At 41.3% G+C, this 22,937-nt stretch overlaps 1 long non-coding RNA gene across 4 annotated transcripts in view; it reads right to left on the bottom strand.

Moving 5' to 3' along the window:
• The window catches only part of LOC148107400 (uncharacterized), a 97,640-nt gene that overhangs the window by 5,424 nt on the left and 69,279 nt on the right, over positions 1–22,937 (bottom strand). For all 4 annotated transcript variants that reach the window (XR_015722430.1, XR_015722431.1, XR_015722432.1 and 1 more), the window contains one exon: positions 1–22,937. This exon is cut by the window's left edge and continues 5,424 nt beyond it. This is a non-coding gene — a long non-coding RNA (uncharacterized LOC148107400).

Raw genomic sequence — 22,937 nt, 5'->3', positions numbered from 1 at the left:
ACTGCTTCTCCGGGAGAACTGCAGGCAATCCGTTCTGGCTGGAGAGACGGTCTTCCAGGACTTTAATGAGCTTACTGAAAATCACACTGAACCCCAACACCAAATGATTTCACAATTAGAAGTTGCAATTGTCTATTCTTTTACTTTTCTGTCATATTTTTGTACTGGGTGTGAATAGGTCCTTCAAACTCATTTTAACTAACCCCTTAAATAGACTGCAATTTAAGAATTTCAAGCATGCTGTAGCATATAGGATAAATCGTCTTTCATCTCTGTGAAAATACAATTCATCTTCTTTTTTTTTCTTGTTCCCCCAAACCACTATCTTGCGTTAAATTAATTTGTATAAAATGAGCGCGGATTTGACATGGTGTTTTGTAGAAGTTTTCTTTATTTTAAACTGCTGCCGTTTAAAATAATAGCAGCCTCTTCTTTGCTGTGATAGTAGTATAGATTTAACCTATTTACTTAATCTCTCAGTCTCAATTCCCTCAATCATGGAAGAAACTGAGATTTGTGTGTTTATCCCGTGGGTTCACGGTAAGGATTACAGGCTCAGCATGTAACAGTTTCTCAAAAAATGAGTTACCTCTCTTTCCTATTCACTAAAGAGCTTCTTGTCCCAACTTTATGTTAAATATCCTTAAATAATAAAATTCTATTTCAGTTCTATTTGCTATTTCATGAACATAAAGTGTAAAAAAAAAAAAAAGTAGTTTTTAAATCCCCAGACTCATAATGTAGTGAATCTTCCGGAAATTGATCAAAGGGACTGGGGCAGAACATACCCGTTTATAAACCTCATCAAAGACATAACTTTCTTCTAGATCAACCAAATGTTCTTTCTCACTTCAAATTTCTCCATTCTTCTTCACCCTCAATTCAAGGTATGTGGGGACATCCTAAAACAAGTTGCCACCAAAACCAACAGCAACCGGGAGCCATGGGCATCTTTCATGTGAAGAGGTCCATTGTTACATGGGGGTTATAACCTTTGGAGTGAGGGGGGTCTGGGTTCAAATCCCAGTTCTACTGTAGTTGGCTGGGTGATCCCTGGCAGGGTATTCAAACTAGCTGAGTCTCAGTTTCCTCAATTGTGCCATGAGTTAGACACATCTACCTCTTGGCATCGTTGGAGACCCAAGTGTATTTGCAGTGGAGCTACAGAAAGAGTGGGTCTCTTTGAGACTCCCTGCCTAATACTGTATTTGGACTTGTTATTCCTTTCCCTAAAGAAAACGTCTCAACTTCAGGCCCCAGAAATCTCGCATCTACCCTTGTACGATGATTAAACATAATAACTAAAAAATAAATAAAAGGTACTGGCCCATAGCAATTGTCCAATGAATTGTATTATTCTCACCAGATTCACAGGCCATATACTTGGATCTGGCATCAGATAAATGCAGAGAAGCCTACTACATAGTGGTATTGTTTGCAGGTTATACAAAGGTTAACCCTTCTTAAAATATGCCGCATTAAAGCCTGGTGAGATGCATGAACCAACCAAATGCAAGACATTTGGTTTCAACCTTAATATTAAACGTGTAACCATATTTCGTCTGTTAGAAAGTGAGGCTCTAAACAAAAGCATCACAGGATGGGTCAACTTAAACATCAAGAAAGAAGTGCAAAAGTCAAGAGCAAAGGATGCCATCTGCAAGCATCCCAAGGGGCAGGCTCCTGGAGGGTATGGGGGAGATAATGAACAAGAGCCAAGATTGACACTCTCCATGGACTTAGTAGACACTGTTTGTCCAAATACAGCTTGTCATCCATTCTACATTAGGACCATCTAAGGAACCTCAATGAAAACACAATTTTCTCCACCCTACGCCAGCCCACTGAATCAGGGTATCTGGAGGTGGGGCCCAGAATTCTACCCCCACCCAGGTGATTCTGACTTCCATTTAGTTTAAGAACCCCTGCTTATAATCGAACCTGGAACAACTGGTTGGGTATTTCTCAGGATTCCACATATGTTCCTGCCTGGCTCAAAAGAAGACCAATTTTCTATAATCCTTCCCTTCCACACATAGAGATGAGATCTGATTTGTACATTTTCTTACTTCATAGGTCTACTACAATTATAGATAAAGAGCATGCTATTCAGACGCATATGTCTCTTTTATCAGGATTTCAGCAAGATCAGGTGTGTCTTTAGATACCTGGGCGTAAGGTAGTTTAATGCTGGCTGAAATGTGGGTCTACCACACAGAGGGATACAATCCTCCTGCAGAAGGTGCATTAGCAGCCACTGAAAACTTGAAACCAAGTTCCCAGTGGAAAGACAAAATGCTTGCTCTCCGGCTCTGTCCTGGTCAAACTTGCGATTATTAACCTGGATGGAAATTTAGGAAGCATGCTTATACATATGCAGATTATGCAAAACATGGAAGGAACAAATGCTCAGAAAAGGATAACGATCAAAGTACAAAGTAATCCCAACAACAGGTTGGAATGAGAATCAAGAACAAAAAAGATCATACAGTCTCTGGAAACATGAATGAAAAGAAAAAACCACAACTGTTTCAGGAAGGTATCACTGATACAAGTTTTGTTTGAACCAGCAGTAAAATACTGTTCAATGCTCTTCCTGCTACTCTTACCCATACATTTTTTTTTCCAATTCTTTTTTTTTTTTTTAAGATTTTATTTATTTATTCGACAGAGATAGAGACAGCCAGAGAGAGAGGGAACACAAGCAGGGGGAGTGGGAGAGGAAGAAGCAGGCTCATAGCAGAGGAGCCTGATGTGGGGCTCGATCCCAGAACGCCGGGATCACGCCCTGAGCCGAAGGCAGACGCTTAACCGCTGTGCCACCCAGGCGCCCCTTTTTTCCCAATTCTTGGAAGAGAATGGTTCTACTCTATTCTGTGATGGTCAAACTGTATATATTATTTTGAAAAAGAGGCATTTCTAAGCATGACATTTTAAGAGAAGGCATTCTCAAATTATTATGCAGCCAAAAGGGGATTGTTAGCATGGGGAAGAGTCTACAAACTAACATAGACTCTCTGTGATAGTTTGGGGGAGTGGGGGAAGGGATTTGTCTTTCTTCAAATAATGGATTGTCTGTAGGCTTACACTGTTGGAGCTAGGCAAAACCCTGAGTATGTAGAAAACTGTAAGAAGGCGTATTAAGTTAACTATAAGACAATGAAACAGTTAAATAGTTCCAAAAATGTAATGGAGAGCTGATAATGGAAGTGCGCTCCCCAATGAGAAGGTCATCAAATACTAAGTAATGTCGTAGTCAGAATCGCTACAAAATAGATTCTTTCTACTGAGATTGTTGGGAAAGGGGAGTGACAAATCGGAAACGTTTTCAACTCCAAAGACAGATTTCTGTGCTTTGTTTTATCTTAGCTAGCTCGGGGTTCCAGCAGCAAGTTGAAGCAGAACACAGTGCAGAAATCAACCACAAGCAGAAAGGGAAAACCAAAAGGGGATGCAGACCCACAGCGAATGCGGATGGAGCACATACCCCGTGTCAAGTGCTATTCCAGGCACTTGGGGATGCAGCAGGGAAGAAACCCAACCCCACTCTCTGCCCTCATAGAGCATATATTCTACCAGGAGACAACTATGAGAGGGGTTTTGGCAATTTCCTCACTATAAGAACACAGCAAAAAGTGAAAGGGGATATGGGGAGTGAAAAGGAAGCAAAATTGTGTCAAGAAGGACTTATTTGAATGAATACTTTTCAGTCTAAATAAATCCCAAGACCGCTTATCCATGAAATCCCTCCATATTAAGATTTCACCGGCTTCTCCATTTTCTGGCCCCATCCCCCCTTTAAACATCCCCAAGTGACCACCTAACTCTATCAATATTGACTTCTTCACAGGAGGTCACCACCTACCAGATGTTACATCCATCACTGCAAACAGCTTCCCCTTGACATATTGATTGCTTCGTTTCTCTTGTCTTTTGGCCGGAACCTCCTTTCCAATTAATTTATTGTTGGTGCTGTTGGCGTGTGCATCCCTGATGTTCCTGAGACCAGACTATCCACCTGGATCATCTATTCAGCTGCTAAACTCACACAGGTGCTGCTGCCCATCTCTGACGAGCTGATCTGGAACACCAGCTCTGTTTCCCTTGCTTTAGGAAAACTTCGAACAACTTGCCAAATCTCAACTCCAACTGCGTCAGTTTACACTTGTCTAAGGTAGACTGTCCCTTCCTTGCCCACAGGCATCTGGCAGAGAACGCTCTAGTTCTGAGTCATACACAATCGGATCAACTCTCTCCTTTCTCTCTGCTTTTATTTCTGGTTTCTGCTCATTTCTGTTCACCTCCAAGAACAGAGTTGGGCTCTGGAGGTCAACCGGGGAAGGGGAGGGGGTGTTGGAGTTAATAACCTCGCAAGCCACTATGCACTGATCTCCAGTCTCCTCGTGCACTCATATTTCTCTCCCTGCAATTAGATGCTCAGCTATCTGCCAGGGCACCTCTTCCCAGACAGTCTCTGATTTGAACTATCTGAGGGCTCCTCATCAAGCTGTTATGGGAGACTAACAACCCACATAGCTCATGCTATGTACTCCAGTCTTGGTGAAGGGTGCCGCATGCTTGCCAAGCAATCAAACCAATACCTCAATCATAGAAGATTAATGTCCCTTTGCTTACATCCTTGAAGCAGAGAAATGGCTAATGTGATTCTCTCCTTCATAAAGGCTTCTATGCAGTAAGTGGCTGGGATTAAATTATACAATCACGTCATCTATCTGTTGGAAAGGCTGTCACTCTTACGCTGCATTTGCCAACTTGTCCCTTCAGCAGAGGGGCTCGGTACTGTGAGAAGTGGAAAAGGGAGCATTATGATGCCGGGTAATATAATTCTAAATACCATCAAGGCCATAAAATGGGAAGTAAGTGATAAATAATTTATATTTATCAGAATGACTGAATCTTATTAAAAGCGCAGCAATATGATATCCTTTCGTACAGCACAGACGCGGCTGGGGGAAGAGATCAGAATTTCAATGGTTTGCTCGAGTTGGTTTGAATTCCTGTTTTAAGTCCTGTGAACCTGGTGTGAACCTCATGATATTTTTTTCACCAGTCCCTAGAAAAGAGAGTTTGGTCTTATAAGCAGGGAGTGAGCAAGAGGAAAAAAGAAATCCAATTCAATAAGGCAGTTTGGAAAAGATAAGAAAATACGACAATAAGCAACAGGGCTAAAATGTTATCATTGTTTCTGTTCTTTTCTCCATTTCAACTCTCCCAACATAAAGCAGAAAAATCCACCCATTTTTTTTAAAGATTTTTAAAGTAATATTTACACCCAATGCTGGGCTCAAACTCACAACCCCGAGATCAAGAGGCACATGCTCTACTGACTGAGCCAGCCACGTGTCCCCCACCATTTATTTATCCTTAATTTATTTCTTCAGTCATTCATTCATTCCCCGTCAAACACCTAGAGTGTGTAAGATACTGTCTTAGGAACTGTGAAAGAACAAGGAAGAATAGATAGGATTCTCACCTTTAAGTCATCTACACTCAAATACAGCAGCCGGAACTTGGTTAAACTTTGGGAAGTGTAACTCCAGCTTTATAAAAGAAAACTGAGCATCTGTCCAAGTGAAATATTAATGAATTTTCTTTTTTCTTCATCTTCCTATTTTACTGGTATAGGTCTAAGGAGGAACTATTCCCACTTGAAAATGCTGTCCTGGGAACCATGTCCCTGGTTGGAAATGCAGACGTTCAAATCCCCTTTCATTTCTTAAATAGTATAATCAGAGAAAAGTCATTTCTCAAATGATCAATTAGACTTTACCCCAGTTTTTATGATGGACACAGAAATAACCAGTGATCAGAGCAGCATATCTTTCTGAAAACAAACATACTTCTACACACATGACCAAAACTTATGTTGTCTTTTTATGGCAGGATGCATCTCATATAAGCACAGCGTAAGGTATACATTCATATTCGGTAAATATCTGATGCTTGATTAGAAACATCGACCCCTTTTTTGCCTTTTCTGCTTAAGGGTCAGAGACGTGCTTCCAGCAAAATAACAGTGTAGTTCAGCGTGTGAGCGCTCCCCAGCCCCTGGCTATCCCTTCTTTTAGAGCAGGCTCGAAGAGTTTAGTTTTGGGTCCAAAAGAGTTTAGTCAATAAATTAGCACTAGGATCTGAATACACTTTTTGCAACATTTCTCCCCATCCCTGCTGCTGCAAGCTGCCCTTGGGGGGCAACTGAGTTGGGAAGACGGAGGGTCATAGCACAGCCTCCGGCTACTGAATTTCAGCAACAGTGAGCAGAGGGGCTGGGTTGGTCCCCTTTTCTGCAGCCATGACATTGAGAGCTTTGGGGCCTATGAGAGAAGGCCACATCACTTTACTACCACAGCAGGTTACAAGTGTATCCCCTGCCTCTCCACACACATGCTACCTCATTCTTTCTCCATAGCCCTGCTTGCACAGAACCTTGCTGTTACATCAGCCAGTGAGTTAGCAGGTTTCCCCACACTGCCCAGACACACCAAGCTCTTTGTGCCTCCGAGTCTGTTTTTGCAGACTTTCCTTCCTCACCCCTCTCCCGCCTCCAGAACACTAAAGTGATCTTTCAAAAGCCAGTGCAGGCACCAGCCCCCCAAGATCCTTTCTGTGTCCCACCCCACCTGAGAGGAAGGAACTCTTCCCCCAGTTAGCTTCCTATGGCGGCTGTAACAAATATGATATGTTCAGTGACTTACCGCAACCCAAACACCTTCTTAGCCGTTCTGGGGGTCAGAAGTCCTCAAATCAAGGTGTCAGTAGGTCTGTGTTCCTTCTGGAGACCACAGGGGACACTTGGTTTCCTTGCTTTGCTCATCTTCTGGAAGCAGCCGGCATTTCCTGGCTCATGACCTCTCCCTCAAATCACTCAGACCTCTGCTTCCCTCCCCTTCACAGACACTCCTGCCTCCCTCTTTCCCTCATTAAGACATTCAGATGACATTGGGCCCACCTGGCTAAATCCAGAATAAGCGCCCCATCTCAAGATCCTTAAATTAATCACACCTGCAGAGTGTCTTTGGCATGAAAGGTAACATATTCCCAGGTTCTCGGGATCAGGACATAGGCTGCTTTGGTGGAGGGTGCATTAGTCTTTCTACCACACCTCCTTTTGTTTTTGTTGGGTTTTTTTTTTAAGACTTTATTTATCTATTTCGAGAGCGAGCACATGCAGCGCCGGCGAGAGTGGGGGGAGGGGCAGAGGGCACGAGAGAATCCTAAGCAGACTCCACACCCAGCACAGAGCCTGAGGCGGGGTTGGATCTCACGACCCTGAGATCATGACCTGAGCCAAAATCAAGAGCCAGATGCTTCGTGGACTGAGCCCCCCAGGCGCCCCTACCACACCTCCTTTTGAAGCCCCATCCTCTTGTAAAATGTCCATGTCAGCCGCATGACACTCACATGTATTTTGTTTATAACAGCCACTCTAACAGGCTACTGTGTCACAGAAGATGCTACTTTAAGTTATTTCTCCAGTGCCAAGAATTCTGCTATGACTCAGCAGTTATTCAATAAATCCAAATGCATGTTTGCGGGAAAGAAACTCAGGGGGAAAAAAAAACCAGCAAGGACAACCTAACTATAAGGCTATTATTTGACAATAAAGTATAATAAATGAAGTTTTATATGCCAAAACCAATGGTTGGAAAAACCACCAAATTCAGCATTTTGACATAATGTTTCATAGATAATCTCAGAACTAAATCCAACTGGTCTAGATCAGGGGGTGGCAAACTATAGCCCGTGGCCCCCTGTTTTTGTAAATAAAGCTTCATTGGAATGCAGCTGTACCCATGTGTTTGCATATTGGCTGTGGCTGCTTTTGTGTTTCAGTGGCAGCGTTGGGGAGTCTCAACAGAGACTATAGGCCCTGCAAGACTAAAATATTTCCTCCTTGGCCCTTTACATAAACTGTTTGCTGACTCCTGGTCTAGAAAACGAAAAATCTTAAATCAGAATTTTGTCCCAGACAGGTTGGATGGACCATTCTGAAAGCTGAATTCACATACTCAACCCTCATGGCAGCCGAATGCCCAACTATTTAGCTGGGCTCCCTCTTACCTATTAGATGAGCGGGCTGATATTCTAATCCAGTTATGAAATTATAAAGCTGGCCAGCTGATTTATTCTGAATGTCTAAATGATAACTGAGATACAATAGTTGTGTGTCCAATTTTTTATGCAGTGATCAAACTTCAAACCTCCTAATTCCTTCCTTATGAATGTGGACCGAGTCATCTTGTCAGCACTTAACGTAAGTGACACCCCTAGAAAATTATTTCGGTGTTCAAGATGGGTTATTTTTACTTCCTACTTGCCTCTCTGAATGCATTCACGAATACTAGGGAGAAACGGTCTCTCAAATCTCCTAGTAGAAACTGACCTATTTGTAATGAGGATGAGAAGAAAAGTCAGGAAGTAAAAAAGTAAAAAAAAAAAAAAATCTGAAATATTAACAAAAGCCTTTTAACAAAAATGGCTTTGTAAGCTAAAAAAACAAAACCCAAAAACCAAAAAACCCCCAAAATAAAAGCCATTATTTTGATATTTCCATGAACTCAAAACATTTAGTATGTCTGGTCTGAGAGAAATAATTCTTGGTCAAATCATTTTGGCCATACCATTTTAAAACAATACCCTTTTAATTTTAAAAAAATGTGAGACTGGGGGCACCTGGGTAGCGCAGTGGTTAAGCGTCTGCCTTCGGCTCAGGGCGTGATCCCAGCGTTATGGGATCGAGCCCCACATCAGGCTCCTCTGCTATGAGCCTGCTTCTTCCTCTCCCACTCCCCCTGCTTGTGTTCCCTCTCTCGCTGGCCGTCTCTGTCAAATAAATAAATAAAATCTTATAAAAAAAATGTGAGACTGATGATGAGAAACCACAATTATAAAACTACTCACATTTAACCTATCTTCTAATTCCCAGGAATTGAAATTAAGAGCTTCGGGTCCCAATTTCAGTTTTGTCCCTGGACTTGCCATGTGAACTACAAGTCACATACATTTCTGTGGCCTCAATTTCCCCATATGTGAAATTATTCTAACAATATCTTCCTCGCTTAACTCACAGCACTGCTGTGATGATAAAATGTGATAATGTTTGTGAATTTGTGCAAGCACTATACCAGTGAAAGATATTATGATTTTCTGATTGTTGCCTTAATGTCTTCCCAAATTGTCTATGGCATTAAAAATGTTATGGTCATAAACATCTATAATAATGCTCCACTGTTGACTATGAAATTCTCCTTTGTGAATTCCATGGTTTAGATTTTATCTTGATGTAATAAACGAGCATAATTAACTTTTATAGTGTGCATTATTTGTGGGAATGTTTGAACACGGTAAGTATAGCCATCTATCTCAGCATTACACAAGGATTACCAAACTGAGAAGTGCTATCTTTAAAAATGGGATGATTTCATTTGGAGATTTGAGTTTGGTTTTATTGCTGAAATTAATAAAATGTTTCTGTTTAAAATGAAACTGTTTTCTTTCCAGCACTTCATATTCTTGCTTGGTTAAAGAAACAGCAATAACATGATTAGATGTCAGTAATTAAATATCTTTGTGGAACAGTATCTTAATAGCATATATTTAGAACACAGCCATACCAAAAACATTCAATTACATTGTTCCAGCTTTAATATTTAACAGCTTGTTTCTTAACTACCGTCCTTCTGGTGAACTGATGTTGACTACGTATAAAGGAAAGCAAGCAGCTTAGTGTCAAATTAAGAGAAGTAGAATATATTATAATGGTACTTTTTATGTTTTGCTATTCTAACATTCAGCCAAGTATAATGTTTTTATTTAATACATTTAACTATCAATTCATCTCTCTTATTTTTAGCAACAGGGGCCTTCAATTTCCCTAAGCAAAATGAAGGTTTAACCAGGGACCAAAGAAGGAAAACAAAACAAAACAAAACTTCATTTAAGCATCACGGGAAAACAAATATGTCAGAAGCAATACACAGTAACCCAGCACCCCCCACACCCAGATGCCAGAAACTAAAATGTGGAAATCCCTGAAAGTGGAGAAGAAAGTGACCTCATAGCTCTTTCTCAGAGATGGGAATAGCAAGAAAGCCAGGCTCTGGTCAGGAGCCCCTGTGTTCCTGTTCCTCTTTTACTTCATGTTAATAAATGGAATTATCCCTAATTTCTTCATGGTGCACTCTTTTTTAAAAGAACTCAACATTTTCCCAACATTTTAATTCTGATTCTAGTTTCACAACTCCTTACTGTAAGTCAGGGCTCGTTCTTTCCACTAAAAATTGATTACTCACTCAATATTGTTTAAGTAGGCTGACCTTCAACCCTCCATGAGGGTTGGGATGCGGCTCCTACGATGTCTAGGTCCCCGTAGGGATAAGGACCAGGATGGGTCTGAGAGCAAGATGTCCATCTCTCTGGTTGTGGGAGAATAAATAAACCAGTCTGTCTGAGAAGTCGCAACTATGTCTGGAGTGAAATCACAGGGGGTCCAAGTTCAGCGCCATCACTTTCTCCCTGTGGGACCCCGGGCAAGTCGCTAACTATCCAAATTGAAGTCTCTTACCTACGAGATGAGAGCTAATAATAGTATTTCCCTTCTGGAAATGTCCTAATGTGTAAGCCGAGCGGGCAGTTCGTGCTCAATAAATATTAGAGGAAGAGAGGTGAAACTCGGCTACAGAACAATGAAGCAGAGGGGCACATTATGCGGAGAGAGAGCTCCTGTCCGATTAGAGCAGGTCTTTCGCCGGTAGGGGGATGGGGAAGGAGACGGCACACACAAGAGCGACGCCACAGTACCTCCCTACCAGGTCTGGCGCCCTCAGATCCGCTTTGGTTCACGGGGTTACCCGGAAGTGAAAAGTTTCTGACTTCAGTGCCATGTACTTCCTCTTGACCTTTGATCCTTAAAAGAGTTTCCATGCTTTGCAGCCTTTTGAACTTCGTTATGACAATAACATTGGGGGCAGATCTGGAGCAAACCACGTCCTTTGCCAGCGAACGGTTGGACACCCATTGTCACGACCTCGCTTATTAGTGAGCGCTTGATAAATATTTATTGAAGGGCTAGCTGATTTTCCCGACAGGCTTGTAGCTGTTGCACTCCATTATCTGCGGGACATCAAGCACCTGCTCTAGTGATGGAGGAGGCCGGAGGGACTGCTTGTGTCCCTTCCGGCCGATGAGGACACGGAGGCCCCCAGTGACATGCCACCGGGTGACTCTGCTTTGTGAAGGCGGTGGGTTGTCTCAGGGAAAATGAGCCACACAGCCGAGAACGGCCCCTCCGTCTTCTGCTCTATTCTCCACCCAAGATCATAATCAATATCCTTTACCCTCAATGGCTATCAGGGGCTGACATGGAAAAAAACAAAAACAAGATAAAACTTTATTTCTGTTCCATCTTCAAGAACTCCAGAGGAGGGGATTTTGATAAGGAAGAGTGGCAAACATTCTCCGCGCCTTGGAGCTGAGCGAGGACAAACACTGCTTTCCTTCAATCTGTTAGGATGGGAACTAAAGCTCCGCCAAAGAAGCAATATTTCTATGAAATCCTCCCTGATCATTTCCACCAGGGTCTGCCCAGCTTAAAAGCCACACTATTTAAAAAGAAATAAGAGCGGGTATTGCTATGAATAATGTGAGCCTGTAAAGGGAAAAGCACGGGAGAATAAGTCAGAGAGATAGCATTAAAACGCCTTTTCATATTCTATACAGAAGAAACCTTATCTTAAAAAAAAAGACAGAAAGAGAGAAACCTGATGAATATATGAGCTGCTAATACTCTGCTCGATCTAAGATTCCATCTTAGAGGGAAAAGCAATGATTTCATTGTGGTGTTTTGAAAAGAAACCCACAGAGAATGAAGAGGAAGTGTCTCCACTTCAAGACTGGATAGTGTGATATCAGGTTCTGAGAAGTTGTCTCCTGTCACCAGCCAAAATAGCATCCCGGATTTCTATAGGATTCGACGAAAACAGAAGACGGGGTGCGAAGAAGCACTTTTTTTTTTAACCTCTGCTTTAAAAACAATGACAAGAGTGAGGATGTTCTCTCCATCATAGACAAAGCTGAGTGCTCTTTTTAAGTTAGTAGTTACTTCAAAGTCATGAGGGTCAAAGAACATCGAGAGGAGATAGATTACTGAAGACTTTCTGTCTGTAGCATAATAGCGAATCGGCTTTCAACCCATCAGAAATGAACAAGCTGAAAATTGCTTCATTCATTTTGAAATAATTTAAATCCTACTCATTGCACATAATTAAGTGAAAACAGTTGGCCTCACAAAGAAAGATCAATGCAATGAAATGGACCCTAGTGAAGCAATATTCTCCCACTCTGATACCTTCAAGTCACCCTGGCCTGGGTTTTCTAGCTATTGACATTTGGGGCCAGATCATTTTTTTGGGGGGGAGGGGGACTGTCCTGTGAAATTGTAGGATATTTAGCTGTATCCCTGGCCTCTAACCCCTAGATGCTAGTTCCACTGCCCCGAGTCGTGACAACCAAAAACGTCTCTAGACATCAACAAATGTTCCTAGGTGGGGCGAGGGGTGAATGCAAAATCACCACCAGTGCAGAAGTACAGCCCCCAACCCTACCTGGCTTCTCATTGATCTGCAGTCTGTCGTCCAGATACCCGATAAGACTCATCTGACATCATCACCAACTTCTCAGATACCTCGGGCCTCACCTCCAAATGTGTTAATCCATTCTATCATTGCCTTTTCACCCTTCACTTCCTCTTAGATGGTTCCTGTACAGACCATTTTGCTTTCCTAGGCACTGGGCTGATAATTCCACCAAGGTCTCTATCTAGAGGGCGTGGCCTAGGGAGAAAGGAGGGGAGTACCTGTTGCAAAGTCCGCTGGCCCAGGCTTCAAATCCTGCCTCTGCCACTTAGAAACTATGAGAACCTTTAGGCAAGTCTTTTTCTTTTCTGAGTCTTGGCTTTATATATTTATATATATATGAGAATAATTATATCTGCTCTATAGCAGTGTTGCTGATTAAATATTATATGTAAAGTCTCTGTCAGCATCTGGAGGTACTTATTTCATGATAGCTTATAAAATTGGAAATATATTGCTTAGACACCAAAGAAACAATTTGAGGCTAACAACAGGAGGTCCGTCGGAGCTGAAATAGTATTCAATCAACTAGGGCAAGAATCAAAATCAGCAGTACTGGGAATGAAGGGGTGGTCAGGAAATATAGGCAGAAATATAGGCGGATACAGATTACCCGGGCATTTGCCAAAAGGTTAATGATTATGATGGTCAGGGCCAGGAAATACCAAATTATAGCAAACCAAGATGGGAATAAAAATAGCTGGAGTTGAGAGAAAACACTGACCCGTGCCTAAATTAGACACAACTGCATCAAGGGGCAGATTGGCCATCAATCCTTTTTGTTTGTTTGTTTCATTGTAACTATTCCAGTCACATTGATGTTCTTGCTAGTTTTGAAATGGTTACCTGTTTGTAAAAGAACTATTTCCTTTATTTTTTTTTAAGATTTTATTTATTTATTTGGGAGAGAGAGACAGCCAGTGAGAGAGGGAACACACGCAGGGGGAGTGGGAGAGGAAGAAGCAGGCTCCCAGTGGAAGAGCCCGATGCGGGGCTCGATCCCAGAATGCTGGGATCACGCCCTGAGCCAAAGGCAGATGCTTAACGCCTGAGCTACCCAGGCGCCCCGAACTATTTCCTTTAGATTAATTTATACCTGCTCAGTGTTTATCTTACTGGTTCACCACTTCAAAATCAAAACAAGTTATTGATGAAATGTGACATTTCTATAGCACCTATTTTTGTAATACATGCAAAAAAAAAAAAGTGCCTGAAAATGCCTCAGTCACATATAGTCATTCCAGTCTATGTATTTTTTTAAAGACTTATTTATTTTAGAGAGACGGAGAGCACGGTGGGAAGGGGTAGAGCGAGAGGCAGAGAATCTTAAGCAGACTCCATGCTGAGCACGGAGCCTGACGTGGGGCTCCATCTCACAACCCCAAGATCGCGACCTGAGATCATGACCAGAGCAGAAACCAAGACTCAGATGTTTAACCGGCTGCTACACCCATGCACCCCCATTCCAGTCTATATTTTTAAATGGAAGATAAGTATTAAATACCCAACAGGAATTAGATTTCAGAAAAATAATACAAAATGCATCACATTGTTCAATCCATTTCTAAAATGGATTTCTTTATGTTTAGAAGAGTACACTAATGAAAATTAGATAGGTTTGGAAGATAAATGCATTTGCAATCTTCCCTTTAAATCCAATATCAGTATAAAATTTCACTGTTGCTTAATTAGGAGCTGAGAGAGTAGGCCAATATATCCTCTTATAACAACAGCTATGAGAGAAATTATTGCATAGCATCAAAATAATAAAGCACTAGCTGACAACTGCATTTTTCTATCAGAGGCATTCCTAATAGGGCTATACAATCACTATTAGACCAAGCCTCAGTGAGGACTGTCAGGAAAATTAAAACAGACAGGCACCTCTTTAAGGCACTTGGTACAATTTGTGACTTAATAGGGTCTTTCTTTGGGAGTCTGAAGAGAAATATAAGCAATTCCACCCAAATTTTCAGGTCTTATTTGTGTTAGAAATGTCAGCTGCTTTTCATCACGTTGATGATGGGGCCCTTTAATTTGACTTGCACATAAGCCTGGGCTCCTACAAGATCTTATCTTATTTCTCTATGCCCTTAACAGTTTCTCTGCTTTCATTTCGCACAGACAAATGGGCATCCGGTAATAACCCACCGAATTAGACGGTTCCTCAAGTCGGGATTCCACGCACATCTCTTCAGGCACGCGTCTTCAGCTGCTAAGTGTCTTCACATCCATTTTTAGGCGTCATGTATGTTAGCTCTGTTATATCCACTTTTACCACCCTATTTTTGAACAACTACAAAAAAGACCTTGCTTTATAAAAATTATGAATGGAGAAAACTTCTTTTCCATCTTAATAGAAGAGCAAACTTTTAAATTTTACCAGCAAATGCTACCTCTGTTTTAAATGTTTAGAACAACGATGAATTTCACTTTCATTGCATTGTCTATTCCATTTTTGAAAACAGTTTAGGGTGCATATCCAGACTGTGAAACTTTCCATAGCAACAAGATATAAGAAAGGATATGGCTTTCTTTTGCATTTTCTAGGATAAACAGCTATGAGCTACTCTGATTTTTGCCTTTTAAATGCATTTCCATAGCATTCACAGATAGAATAGGCCCCCATATTTATTGCGTGTCTCAAAAAAGGGCTGAGTAAATTATTTCTATTTTGTAACTACATCTTTAATTGTGATCTGTGTTAGATGCCGAATTTCAGGGAAGCAAAATTCTTGTGCTGTGCGCTTATATGAGAGATGAGATTATTTTCTTTACATGTAATCTGGGAATGGAGAAGTTAGACATGCTTCAGGAAGCCATTCTCTCTCCCTTGCCCTCTCCCTCCATCTCCCCTCTCCCCCACCACGCACACACAGCTACGTGATCTCCAGGACCTGAATCATCGCTGGGATTTAGTGAAGAAGGGAGTGCGGTAGGGTGGGTTTGTATGTTGGGGAACATGGTGGTCAAGGCTGGTGGCATTCAGCCTCGGGGGAAAGTTCACAAGATCTAAAATCTTGGGCCTGGTGCTGTTTTGTTTTCCCTACCTCAGAAGACATTTTATCTCCTATGAGCTGAGAATCCTGGCCAACTTCAGTAAAGGGGCATGATGACTAATTTAACATTTTCCAAAGCTGCAAAATCACTGATCTACCAGCAGGAGACTCCTGGGTTCAACAGTGTGGCCAAGAAATCCAGACTCAACATTCACACAAACGGGTGTTCTTTTGAAGAATAGTTCTTGCAAAGCAGTGCCTGGATAATGATATTTAAAAATGAATCATTGCATTTATGACCAAGGGGACGGGGAAGAATAAGCCATAATTTTTAATATTTGTGAATAAAAGAAACTTGCACTATTTAAATGGTAAGGAGCTAATAATAGCTGTAGAGGACGATGCTCTGGAAATCTGGCACCACATTTCTCTGCTTGCAGAAATGCATGCCTTACACAATCCATGTTTATACAGTTCTAGTTTACATTAGCAAAGGTACCTGTTACATATTTGTTGATGTTCTCTTACCTTGTGTTGTTGATGCTGTTCTGTTTTTACATGAAGAACTTCCAAAGTACAGGGTTCTGTTTTAGGTTTCTCATGAAAGATCTATTTACTTAAACATGGAAGTCTGTAAAGAAATCGAGTAACAGCACAGAAGCACACACAGTAGAGGAGACAAATTTACTATATGTCAAAATAGGATACGTTCCTGACTTATTTGTAATTGTTTTCATTAGAAACTGATTGGTTACAAAAGAATAATTATAACATGTGTATAAGATATGATGAGTTACAGTAAAATGGACGACCATGAAACCCCCACCCAGGATAAGAGATAAAGTGTTCTGGGCACCTCGGAGGGCTCCTATGTGCCACTCCATCACGTCATGGGGCTTCTCCCTAGGGAAAACCACTACCCTGAATTCGGGGTTGTCATTCCCTTGCTTTTCTTTGTAGTCTGGCATGTATGTTGATATGTTCAAACAATGTGCAGTTGAGTCTTGACTGTTTTGAGCTGATATAAATGGAATCCCTGAATTCTTCCGCAACTTCATTCTTTCCCCTTAATATTATTTCCTGAGATGCATCCAACTGGATGTGTATTTTATTCTTTTTCATTGCTGTATGGTATTTTTACATAATTTTTTTTTTAATGTAAGAAGGAAAATTGGCCATGAAGCATACAACTTCACTATTTGCTGTTTAAGGGAACTTCTACCTTCATTTCCATTTTCATCTTTTGGTTCGGCTTTATGCCGCCCCTGCAGAAGAAGAATGATATTTCGTTTATTAGTGCTCAAAGGGAATGAAGAGATTATTTGGCTCAATGGTGTATGAGGTACCTGAAACCCAGGTAAAGGAAGGGATCCTTCCAAGGTTACAAAACTGTCATGTCTTTGGGCATCTAGTTCTTGCCTACGTTTCACACCTCCTCAAAAGAAAGAGGGGCTCACCTCTGCCAATCTCTTGTACCTTCTCTTTCCTTCAGGAATAATTCATCAAGATACTGAAAGAGAGACTATGTCTAGACTCACTTCAAAGCGACCACAGGTCCTGATGTTGAGGAAAAAATAATACAAGGACTTGATTGTATAATGCATGTTGATACTCTTAAGCATTTGTTCCATTTTCTGCCATCTAGAAAATAGGCTCTTTGTGGACTGCAAAGTTTTCTTTTCCATTTGCAATAAGAGACACTAGTGAGAAAAAGTAAGTTGAAAAAAAATTAAGCAGCTCTCGAACTTTAGTATGTGCAAGAATCTTCTGGAAATTCAGATCCTGAGGCCACACTCAGAAACACTGATACAGAAGGACTACAGAAGGGTCTGGGAATCTTTGCTTTTGACCAGCACCCAGATGATTGACATGGTCATCCAGTAACCTTGAGAAAATATATAAAGGAAACGAGCTTGTGCACTGTATTGGAAAACAGGCTGCCAAGAACATCTTGGTTCCCATGAATAGAATGAAAAAAAATACAGAGAAGCAAAAAAGGAAATAATAGGAACAATTAGAAGCTTGATTTCAGCAAATGTACGGAAGGAGGATGGAGAATAGCGAGAGTGTAAAAAGGTATTATTTTCTTTTTTTTCTTAATTGAGGTATAATTGACATGTAACATGATATCAGTTTCAGGTGTACTATGTAACAATTTGATATTTGTATACATTGTGAAATGATCACCCAATAGGTCTCCTTAGCACCCATAACCACACATAGTTACAAAACTTTTTCCTGTGATGAGAAATTTTAAGATCTACTCTTTTAGCAACAGGCAAATATGCAATATAGTATTATTAATTATAGTAAACATGCCATACATCATATATTTTATAACTGGAAACATGCCATACATTTTATAACTGGAAATTTGTACCTTTTGACCACCTGCACCCATTTTGCCCACCCCCTACGCCACAGCTTCTAGCAACCACCCAATCTGTTTTCTGTGTTTATGAGCTCATTTTGTTTTATTTTTTTAGATTCCACATATAAGTGAGATCATATGGTATTTGTCTGTCTCATTTCACTTAGCATAATGCCCTCAAGTTCCATCCGTGTCGTTGCAAATGGCAAGATTTCCTTCTTTTTGCAGCTAAATAACATTTCATTTTATATATACCACATTTTCTTTATCCATTTATCTGTTGGTGGACACAGGCTGTTTCCATGTCTTGGTTCTTGGAAAGAATGCTGCAGTGGGGTGGGGGACTTCTGCAAGTCAGCAGTGTAGGAAGACCCTGAACTCACGCCCTCCCACAGACACACCAAATCCACAGCTCCGGCTCTGAAAAAGATCTGAAAACTAGATGAATTGCTTCTCCACAACAAAGGGTAGAAAGACCACATCCAGACCGGTAGGAGAGGCAGAGATATGGTCTTACCACAAACCCCAGCCCTGGAGTGGCAACATACAACAGGGTTTGGTGACCCACATCAGGTACCCCAACTCCTGGGATCTGCACTGGAGACATGAGCCCCCAAAATGTCTGGCTTGGAAAACCACCAGGCCTGATGTCCAGAGGACCCAGAGTACTGCAGAAAACTGAGATTCCCCTTGTAAGGGGCTCAAGTGAAGCCTCACTTGCCTCGAGACCCAGTGAAAAAAACAGCAGTTGGAAAAGCACCTAGACCATACGTGGAAGGTACTAGATGGATTGGTATGTGCTGGCATGGGGATGTGGTTTTGTCTTACCATGTCTTTCTAAATAGAATAGCTTATTTTCTTTTTTCTTTTCTTTTTTTTTTTAAGATTTTATTTATTTATTCGACAGAGATAGAAACAGCCAGCGAGAGAGGGAACACAAGCAGGGGGAGTGGGAGAGGAAGAAGCAGGCTCATAGCAGAGGAGCCTGATGTGGGGCTCGATCCCATAACGCCAGGATCATGCCCTGAGCCAAAGGCAGATGCTTAACCGCTGTGCCACCCAGGCGCCCCAGAATAGCTTACTTTCTTAGAACTTTCCCTTAAGAGCAATTTGAATTATAATGATAGTAACTTTATCTGCTTAGTATTTTTCTATTATAAAATACTTTCACATTATTATAACCCATGAAATTATACACCCAGTCTATAGTCCCTTTTACAGAGGGGTAAACTGAGACTCAGTGGAATTCCTTAAAGCTATCAGTTAGTTGAGTACTGTACATTTTTAAATTTATATTTCAAATTAAAATTTTTTAAACTACATTTTTAAAAATTAAGCATTTCTCTAATCCGCTTTCATGAGTAATGTTTGAAATCTCTGAGAAATATTTTTAAAAAATCATGTTAAAGCTAAGGAAATGGAGGGCGCCTGGGTGGCTCAGTTGGTTAAGCATCTGCCTTCGGCTCAGGCTGTGATCCCTCCGTCCTGGGATCGAGCCCCGCTAGGGTGCCCTGCTCAGTGGGGAGTCTGCTTCTCCCTCTCTGTCAGCCCCTCCCTCCCCCTGCTCTCCCCCGGCTTGTGCTCACTCTCTCTCTCAAATAAATAAATAAAATCTTACAAAAAATAAATAAAGCTAAGGAAATGTAGACAAATACACCTTTTTCATTGTTTTAGGACAAATATTAAGAATCTAGTGGTATGTCTTTTTCTCCAATTCTTGTTTGTTTTTAACTTGTTTTAGCTTTGGTCTGCTTTTGGAGAACAATATCTTCCCCTATAAATTCTCAAATGATGGCTTAAGGGACAAATCTTCCTTTTTTTTCCAGTAAATTCTTAGAGCATTATTTTCTTTACAAAGCCGTGCGTACCACTTACTTTTCAACAAGAAATCATGTATCCTACAGTAGTTTCCACTGATAGCATTTTGCTTCCTTGATGTCCCTCTTTCCAACGTCTCTCCAACTTAACTTACAGAGGAATGAAATGATTGAAGACATCTCCAAGAAGGTTCGGATTCACCAGGTGACGTGAATCCCCGAGGTAAAGACTTGGAGCACAGTCCAGAGTTGCTGATGGGATGGTACAAAGGGATCCTAAGTGAAAAGCAGTTCTGCTACTGCTCTGCCCAAGGTCGGGGAGAGATGTGCTGTCCTGCAGACGGCCTCTCCCCTCTCACCCCAAATAAGGCAGAGAAACTGCTCCCAATAAAAGCAAGCCTCTCCCAGGCAGGCAGACTTGGCCGGTTCTGCTCTAAAGTGGCAACTTGACTCCGTCAGAAGCAGCTTCGGCACCACCCACACGGCTTCTCCAGCAGAGCCGATGCCCGGCCGTGAAATGTCTGTCTCAGTTTTCTGCACGACGACAAGAATCGATCACTGGTCTTGCAGGATTTGATTTGGTGGGAATGACGCGCTTGCAGCAACGATCCTTAATATCACAGACTCCCTCCACCAGGTGAAGAGAAATGGTCAAAATAAGGCAAGAGGAATCAAAATAAGGCCTTTGTTTGTAGACAGAAATTACACTTTCTCTGTAGGAAGCAATATGCACTGCTCTTCTTGAACGAGCGGCTGAAGAGAACTTCAGCCTCAGCGATGACGTCAAGAACAGGTGAATGATTCGTTTACATAAACGTACAACCAGCACTGATCACACATGACAGTGAACTGGATAAGACAGCCAAATGCTCATAGGTGGAGGAGACAACGATAAGACAACTCTAAAGAGACTTTAGAAGAATTGAAAGACAATCGAACTCCGGAACACTCACTCAAGGTGCCACCACGGTATCTGAAATTCGCACCGTCGGACAAATCCCTACTTTGGAATACTGAAGCATATCTCTAAGTGTGTTCTCCATGGAGACTCAATAGTTGTTATACTAAGAAAAGAACACACACAGACAGATATGTTCGTTAGGGCTCCTAAATTTGGGGAAAATCTCAGGTTCAAACAAATGGCTCTCTCTACTTAGAACGTACCTGTGCTTGGAAAAACTACCAAGTGTTACGAATCTCCAATAATGGACTGTTACATATGAGGTTTTCCCAAACTTGACTGGCCATAGGCACCCTTTTTTAAAAATAATGTAACCTACTGAATTTTTAGGTTTTTTCTAAGATTAGAAAATGCATCTTTCCCTGATGACCCCCAGTAGTATGCAAATGTCCTACCAGATGGACAAGTCATGAACTCACTGTCATTCATGAATACTTGAGCATGGCTTCCCCCCCCATCAAAATAAGTAGCTTCAGAGAAGAGAAACTTGCAGCCACAAGGGATGTATGTTTGGGCGTGAAAGAGAATGAGTGCTACCTGGAGGGGGCTGGCGGGTTGAGGAGGGTTGCCTGGCAGGCAGACTCAAGTGCAGCAGACTAAGAATTACTCCCCCTCTCAGAGGGAGGAGAGAACCATAATGGGGAGTCCAGAGAACATGAGAGAATCACCAAACAGACCAGAATAGAAGTGAACAGGGAAAATGGAGAGAGGCATTAAAGGCAATTTTTGTTCATGGAAATCTTTTGGTTCAGACTGTGTTAACCAGGAGAAAAATTCACTATTTCTTATTTCCAGGGGGCAGCCAGCCGTTACAGCCCTCCCTGCTTCAGAGTCCCCCAAATGTCATTCTTTCTGCTGTCAAACATAAAGGAGTATGATTACGGTGTGCCAAATGGGGGAGGCCTCCAGCAATGCAAAGTTAATCCCTAACATGCAATAGAGTGTGACCCCCAGTGCTCTGAACACCAGATACATTCGAACTCCTCCCTTGTTTTATGGAAAATGGGTTCATTCCACTCTTTTAAACCATTACTCAGAACCACAGAGTTTTTATAAGGTTTCACTCATATGTTGAATTTAAGAAGCAAAACAAAGGAACAAAGGAGAAAAAAAGAGACAAACCAAAAAACAGACTCTTTATAGAGAAGAAACATGGTTACCAGAGGGGATGTTGTGGGGGGGGGGGGGTTAGGGAGACAGGTGACGGGGATCAAGGAAGGTCCCTGTTGTGATGAGCACCGGGTGATGTATGGAAGTGTTGAATCACTATACGGTACACCTGAAACTAATACAACACTGTATGTTAACTTCACCGGAATTAAAATTTTTTAAATAAAGATATAGGAAAAAAAACAAGGGCATGAGTTAAACGTGTATATATTGGAATAACGAGAAAAAAAAAACCCCGCAATTTTTAATTCTCTATTTAACATGTATTCCTGTGATGAGAGTTTTAGATTCTATTCCTAGGGATATTAATTTTGCTGCATGAGATATTAATTTCTCCTGCATGAGATATTAATTTCTCCTGCAAAGTGAAGTGTTAGTCAAGGCTTCTGAATTAATACATAAACACCATTCTTATTTTAAAATTAAAGTTCTCAGATATTGCAATGGATTAGGGATTCACTTGAACCTAAAAGCAACTTTTGCACATTGCCTCTCATTATAGCTGAATATGGTTCAAAAGTGGTGACAGACCTATTTTGGGAGATGAGCACGTCAGCACCATAATTCAATGAAGACACGATGGACTGTTACCTTGAACCGCATCCTTTCCCAACTGAAGGAAAAATGTGTCTTGCCACAGCAAGAGGGCTTTTTCCCTTCTTCCCACTTCAACTCATGTTTTCCACCTTAATACTCACATTCGATGAAATATTTTCATGTGAGGTTTCCACCGCCTGTCAAAAGGCTCAATCTGTCTGTTATGTGATGTGCTAAGATATTTGTACTTTATCAACTGTTAATTAGACCTGCAAGTTTTGTCTTTTTTTAAATTTAGTGCAGCTCTTGGCGTCTAGGCTTAGGTTAAAAGTGCAGGCTGACATAACTACTCTCCTTTTCACTTACCCCATGTTCTCTGAAGGCTGACAGAAATATTTGTTATGCTGATAAGTCAGGCTGTCCTGTTAT

Source organism: Ursus americanus, chromosome 31 (genome assembly GCF_024610735.1).
Source record: "Ursus americanus isolate L20-20 chromosome 31, mUrsAme1.1.p, whole genome shotgun sequence".
Taxonomy (NCBI): Eukaryota; Metazoa; Chordata; class Mammalia; order Carnivora; family Ursidae; genus Ursus; species Ursus americanus.
Note: the sequence above shows the minus strand (reverse complement) of the source record. Positions and strands in the feature narration are given on the sequence as shown.